The sequence below is a fragment of the Lolium perenne genome, chromosome 2, assembly GCF_019359855.2.
Source record: "Lolium perenne isolate Kyuss_39 chromosome 2, Kyuss_2.0, whole genome shotgun sequence".
Lineage (NCBI taxonomy): Eukaryota > Viridiplantae > Streptophyta > Magnoliopsida > Poales > Poaceae > Lolium > Lolium perenne.
Genome location: NC_067245.2, coordinates 293352172 through 293358706, shown reverse-complemented (window position 1 = coordinate 293358706; position 6535 = coordinate 293352172). Strand labels below are relative to the sequence as shown.

Here is a 6535-nt window from a genome sequence, read left to right as displayed (position 1 = left end):
CGGCTCCGGCGCTCCGCTGAATACTAGTCCATCCAGGCCGCCGGCGTCTGCTCCCAGCCGGACACCGTGCTTGCCCACGCCTCCTACTGGCAGATGACCAGGCTGGGCGCCTCCACCATCCTCACCAGCGACCCAAGTATGTGACTACCCACATTTGCTCCTCATTATCGAATCTTGGGCACAAAGAGACTGCAGATTGATCGATGAGCGACTTTGTCGATTCAATCGTATTATTAAGGCCACAATGCACTGCGATTTTCGTGAGTACTACAGTCCGACTCATACTCTGCTCTTCAGGATGCTGCTCGTTTTCCCTTTAACTTTCATCTTGTTCTGCACAATTTGTTTTCGTTAACAAGTTAGCAGTCTGATTAAGCATAACTGCTTTAGCACATAGCAGAATCATATAAGCACCTGCAGATCACAAGTGAAGATGACAACTAGGATTGTAGGAGGAAATAAATACAAGAAATCTTTGTGAAAAATCAGACAGAACAAGCAAGAACAAGATACAGCAGAGCTTGTCAACTGATCACGGAACAATCAAGACTTGTAAGGGAAATATATTACACCGTTTATAGAGAACATGCAACTGCCACATCTTTCAGTCTTCCCCATTAATATATCAAAATTCACTATGAACAAGTACATCGCCGAGACTGGGCACAGCTGTTACACAAGAAACTGGACCTATACATGGGACAACTCTTCCTTCATCTCGAGGCTTCACATCTCCACCTAACTAATTTTAGTTCCTTCTGCACCGCGGCATAGTTAGACAGGGCATTTATACTGCACCATATCATATTTATTTATCTATCAAGGAAAGCTTGTGATCCTTTAGGAACCCTTAGTGTTCTGATTTAACAGTCAAAGATGGATCGCTAGTTTGGAGTTTGAGAGGCTCGTAGATAACGGCATTCACTGCACCAACCATTTCTTTTTGAGAGCTATATCCATCAGTCTGAGAGTAGAACAAGTGATTTATCTTGCACATCTTCCAAAACACCTCCTTGCATGGCCTAGGAACAGCACTGTCTTCCTTTAGAACCAACCTCAGCAAGTCTTTCCGACATGAAGCTATATACTCCTCAATCGTCTTTTTAGCTGATTCTGAGGACATGAAACCACCACTGTGAAGAACAAGTAGTGAGACACTATTCACTTTTCCCTGGCTGCCCTCCCTCTGCAGGATTTGGTAAAAAGATGTCATAATCTCCAAAAAATACATACGAGTTTAAACAAGAATGGTCAGTATTATTGTTTTCTTACTCTTTGATAATTCAACACAAAAGGCCTATTGGTATTATATGTATGTATATATACCATCCTGTTTGTGTGACTGGATACCATAGACCATAATGCATATATTTGAGTATTATTTGGACGTATATTTACCCTCCCTGCTTGTAAATGTATCCCCTTAATTTAATAAAATATATATCATCAAAGACTGCTACAGTTTTTTGGCAAACAATAATGCATATGTTTCGCTACAGTTCCATATGTAGCTGAAATTATACTACGACCCAAAAGAGGTATTTGTTCAGCGACTATAAAAACAAATTTGATGCACCATTTTTAATCTAAAATCCAACAAAATAAGTTGCGTTGGTCTTCTTTTTCTTAACGTGAAATTTATTTCTATGGCCTCAACCATTGAAAATTTTAAACCATTTTCTCGGAACTTATAGTCCACTAGACTTAAATATGCTACATGCTAGAAAGATAATTTACGTGTAATGATATGTGAAATAACTTGCTATAACATCAAACAGAATCATATTTCTTAATAGCTACAACAAATGTTTATGTGTTTGAACGCAGTTTACAAGGATACAATCATTTTGTCATAAAACGATCCATATACGTACCTCATATCCTTGAATGTCATTCAGGAGACGACAACAGATGTTCATTAGCCTGATTAATTCATTGTACTCTTGATCTCTGACAACCGACTCCGAAAGCTCTTGCCCGACAAAGTACAATGACGCGGGTATAATAGGCCCCAGTCCATATGAGAGATTTGCATTTGTCATGTACTCATTGATTGTCGGCACATACTGACTCGTCACCCATTCTCGCCTCAGCTGACATGGACCTCAATGTTTCTATCCACTACAGATGCAATTTAACTCATTATAAAAATCATGAATTTCAACATGCAATACATAACATGATACAATTCATAATGATGGGATCATATATGGAACTCACCAATTCTATCATGTGCTTCCTAACATCACGGTTTTGTAGCGCAGAAGCGCTTTCCCCGAGCTGATTCACTGTAGTATAGATAGCAAAAAATAATATTTCTACACTCTCAGAGTAAAATTGAAGTTCTTGGTGCTCATCCCACCTAAGACAACAAAGCAAGCCAGACAACTTGTTAACAAGTGCACAAGAAACAAGCACCTAACAAAAAGCAGCCAAAGAGATCAAGATAAGGAACTATACTTTTCGACTAATGATATCAGATTTTCTATTTCTTCTGTTGATCCCGCGACATCGAAGAAGTCATCAACAATAGTTATGAGAACGGAAGTTTTGGCAAATGAAATGCGAGCTTCAGATAGTTCCGGAGTGAACATGGTGCCAGAAGCAGAGAGGTAGCAATATGCCTGCTTCTGTCTTGCAAATTGTAGCTGGTCTATCCTGTTCTCTTTCACCCAACTGTTGAAAAAAAATCCAAACCTATAAGAAAGGGAGTTGATGACATAAGTTGATAACATAATACACAATTTACCTTTCAACATGCGCAAGTTCAGCCTGGTAAGCAAACTGAGAGAAGGTGAAATCTTCAACAGCCAAAGCAAGATGGTCTTTGTTAGCAAGGCATGGCCTGATGCAGTAAAAACTTGTTATTAGACAAAAAAATCAATTGAGACTATTATAAATGTTGTGGGTTTGACATTTTTAGAAGAATGTTTTTACCGGATAATTGAAAATAAATGGACTCTAAAAAAGTACATGCTCAATCATAGGTTTGAATTATATCACCCCAATTATTGCTTCTTTCTTCTTTGTGGGAACAGCAAAGAGATGACTCAGGAGTATTTGGATACAATAAAATTAGTTGAAGTTATTTTTTTGGAAATTATGAACATCGATCGTAGGAGTTTGTGGCTTGAGTTATTAATTTAATTATATGCAAACTACTTTTGGGGATGAGAATCTTACAAGTACGATGTCTTGAACATCTGATAACCCTGAGCATCAAAATGTTCAATACTCCTCCTGTGGTCTAGACGTTCCATTGTGGCATAAAATGGAAACTTGACAGCATACTCCACCTGAAATAACAGACGCATATAATTAAGTGTAAACCAAACCCTTAATCAAATCTAGGATCAATAATTTTTGAATTATATTTTTTTGCATCCAAGCACCTCTGTGAAGACCGGAACTATATCCACATCATTAGAACTCATCTTTTCCTTTAAGAAGTTGCTTGACCAATAGCCTATGTTATCAAGGATCGTTTCATTTTTTGAAACACTAACTGTTGAAGCCTTCTGTAGTTCTAGTAAAGATTTTGTATCATTCAGATACCCTTGAAGTGAACTACGGAAAGCAGAGGCTTCAGCAAGATGGGATAGTTCATCTGCGTAAAATTGGAACTTGTGAGTTAAATCAACAATGAAGATAAAAGTTGCAACACAAGTATTCTACCCGAAGGAAATACCTGAGGAAACATCATATCCATTCATCCTTAAAATACGAAATGCCATTGCACATGTTGCTACATCCAACATGATTTCCTCATCTCTCTGTAACCAGAAACTACAAAATGGATATAGTAAATTAACAGGTCTATAAATATACATACATTAACTTTTCTCTCGGTCATTACCTATGTGTCATGTCGAGGATACTCTTTATTTCGGTTGAAAAATGATGAGATATTCCAGTCTTTTCAAGCGAATCCACCATCGAAAGCTGGCAGTATATATTTATTGGGAACACTGTTGGTACTGCAAATGTTGATTTAGGACGATATTTAGCAACAGTATACAGGTTGCAAATTCATCATGGTGTAAGGCACACAAACTCACCTGAACTACCAAATTTACTAACTAGCAAATTTAGATATTGGAGGGCTTTATCATCATGATTGTATATTAATGCAGCTGCAGTAGCGGAAGGAGAGTTGAACAATGATCCATTCTTCCTCTGAAATTTCATGACTTCATTCCAATCCAACATGTCTCCTAACCCTTCAGCAACATAAGCCATGTATTCTTCTCTACCATAAGATGTATCCTCAGCAAATCTGTATGAGACACACATAATAATTTTCAATTTGTTACTCACATGAGACTGAAATTATGATTGCTACATATGAGACTGAAGTTATGATTGCTACATATGAGACTGAAGTTATGATTGCTACTTTTGACATATACAAGATAAATATCATTGTTCCCCATTTTCCATTTCAAAATTATGGTTTCTCGGAAAATCTAAATAAAATAGAAAAAAATACAAACAATATTTTTCATAAAAGAAAGTGAGATAAAAAAATCAGCTAGTGAGTTTCAATTCATATCCACACATATGCATACTAACAACCAGTTAAACAAAATGCATATATACATAATTTTTGTATAAAGGTCACTCAGCAAACCTTTTCAATTCCATCTGCCGGATGTGAAGAATGTCATCAACATAAGTTTGTTTCACGGGAAATTCCAAACCCATGGAATTGGCTAGGGTAATCATACCAGTAAAAGTAACATTAAAGCCTACAGGAGCATCAATCTGCTCATCCATAACAATCGAGAAATTTCTGCCAATAAAATGTAGTCCTGCCACCCAAGGAAAAAAAGGAGTCATGTGAATGTACATCATTTTATCTCAGTTACAACTTATAGGCCGTCTAAAGTAGAGACCTTAAAACAACAAAAATAAATTAATGATGTTTCAATGTTTCATACCTCTGCTGATGTGCTCGGGACCAACATTCCATTTCTTAAGTGCAAGAATGCATGCCAATGTGGATAAGAGACTACACTTGTCGTTTGACGAGTCATATTTTCTGATACCCCAAGATCCATTATCCTATTGGTTTTGCAATATCCATTCAACACACTGAGGGAAGCATGGAGCCTGAGGGATACCTTGCGAGGGCACCATTGCCACCCATGCTGTGTCGTATGGGGATGGTAACCATTGAGGCTCTTGGAGCTCTTTCTTTATTCTAGCCACCCTTTCCTAGATTATATGCAACATTTGATCATTGTATTTAGTTGCGCCAATAATTCCATGAGACTAGCTCAAAACATCTAGCCGAAACAAGAGTCATAAGTGTTGGGTCATACCTTCTTTTGCATGCTCACATTTTCTTCTACCAAAATCTTCTCAGTATATGCTGTTTGATGAAAGAATATTTTAATGTTAGCATCAATTAGATAACGTTGCTCTCATACATACATGTATTACTAGTAAATAACCCGCAATTACAAAACCAAATACCACATATTCTCGGTGTGTGCTACTTAAGCCCTTGACGCACGGTGGAAGCTATTGTTACAAAAATAACCGACCCAGAATAGATCTGGTCGAGACAGACTCGGACGAATCCGGTCTGGAATCCGGTCAACCGGGCCAGGGACCGGATCGGCCGGTCTGGCGTCCGGTCAACCGGGCGGCAACCGGGAAGTTGCGAGGTTTTCCGGTTTTGATCCGGTACGAGCATCGCATCCGGTTGGCGCCCGGTCAACCGGGCTAGGGACCGGGCTGGCCGGTTTGGCGGCCGGTCCAACCGGGTGCTGGACCGGCCTGGACGTCTTCTTCTCCTCTCGCGCATGCCTCCCGCTCCTCCCTCGCGCGTCCATGAGATATCTTCATGTCCAGCTCCATGTCCAGCTTCACGTCCATCTTGACGTCCGTCTTCATGTCCAGCTGCTCCTCTCCTCCTCGTGCGATGCTCGTCTCTTCTTGATACCTGATGATACATAAGTAATAGGACTTAGGCAGTATAAAGTTCTCATCAATCAAAATACCGTTTAGAAAGAAGTTCACCTGTTGTTTAAGTAGCTTCGCACGAGCCCTTGTAATTGGTCCAATCCGAACTTCATTGGATTTGAGCTTCACAGCAGGTTCATCTTCATTTATCAGTGACAGAGGTAATGGTGTAGTAGGGATGTCCTCATCATCACCCCCCCCCCCCCCCCGTCAAAAGGCGTCGACCCCGACGCTCCAAGGTCTTCTCCGTCATATGGTGTCAAATCAGCAACATTGAAAGAATTACTGACACCAAACTCATCAACTGGAAGATCTATTGAGTATGCATTATCATTGATACTGGCAAGCACTTTGTAAGGACCAGCACCACGAGGCTTCAACTTAGACTTCCGTAGCTTCGGGAACCTATCCTTGCGAAAATGTACCCAGACCGTATCACCAGGCTTGAACAACATCTCTTTGCGCTTCTTATTCAAACTTGCAGCATTGCTCTTGCCTTTCTTCTCTATCAACTCTTTAGTCTTCACATGGATTTTTCGCACAAAATCTGCCCTCTTGGATGCCT

General features: G+C 39.6%; 1 pseudogene; it reads right to left on the bottom strand.

Annotated features, from left to right (window-relative positions):
- Positions 1-558: 558 nt before the first annotated feature.
- On the bottom strand, positions 559-5393 carry LOC127336227 (ent-kaur-16-ene synthase, chloroplastic-like; annotated as a pseudogene).
- Between the last annotated feature and the right edge of the window lie 1142 nt (positions 5394-6535).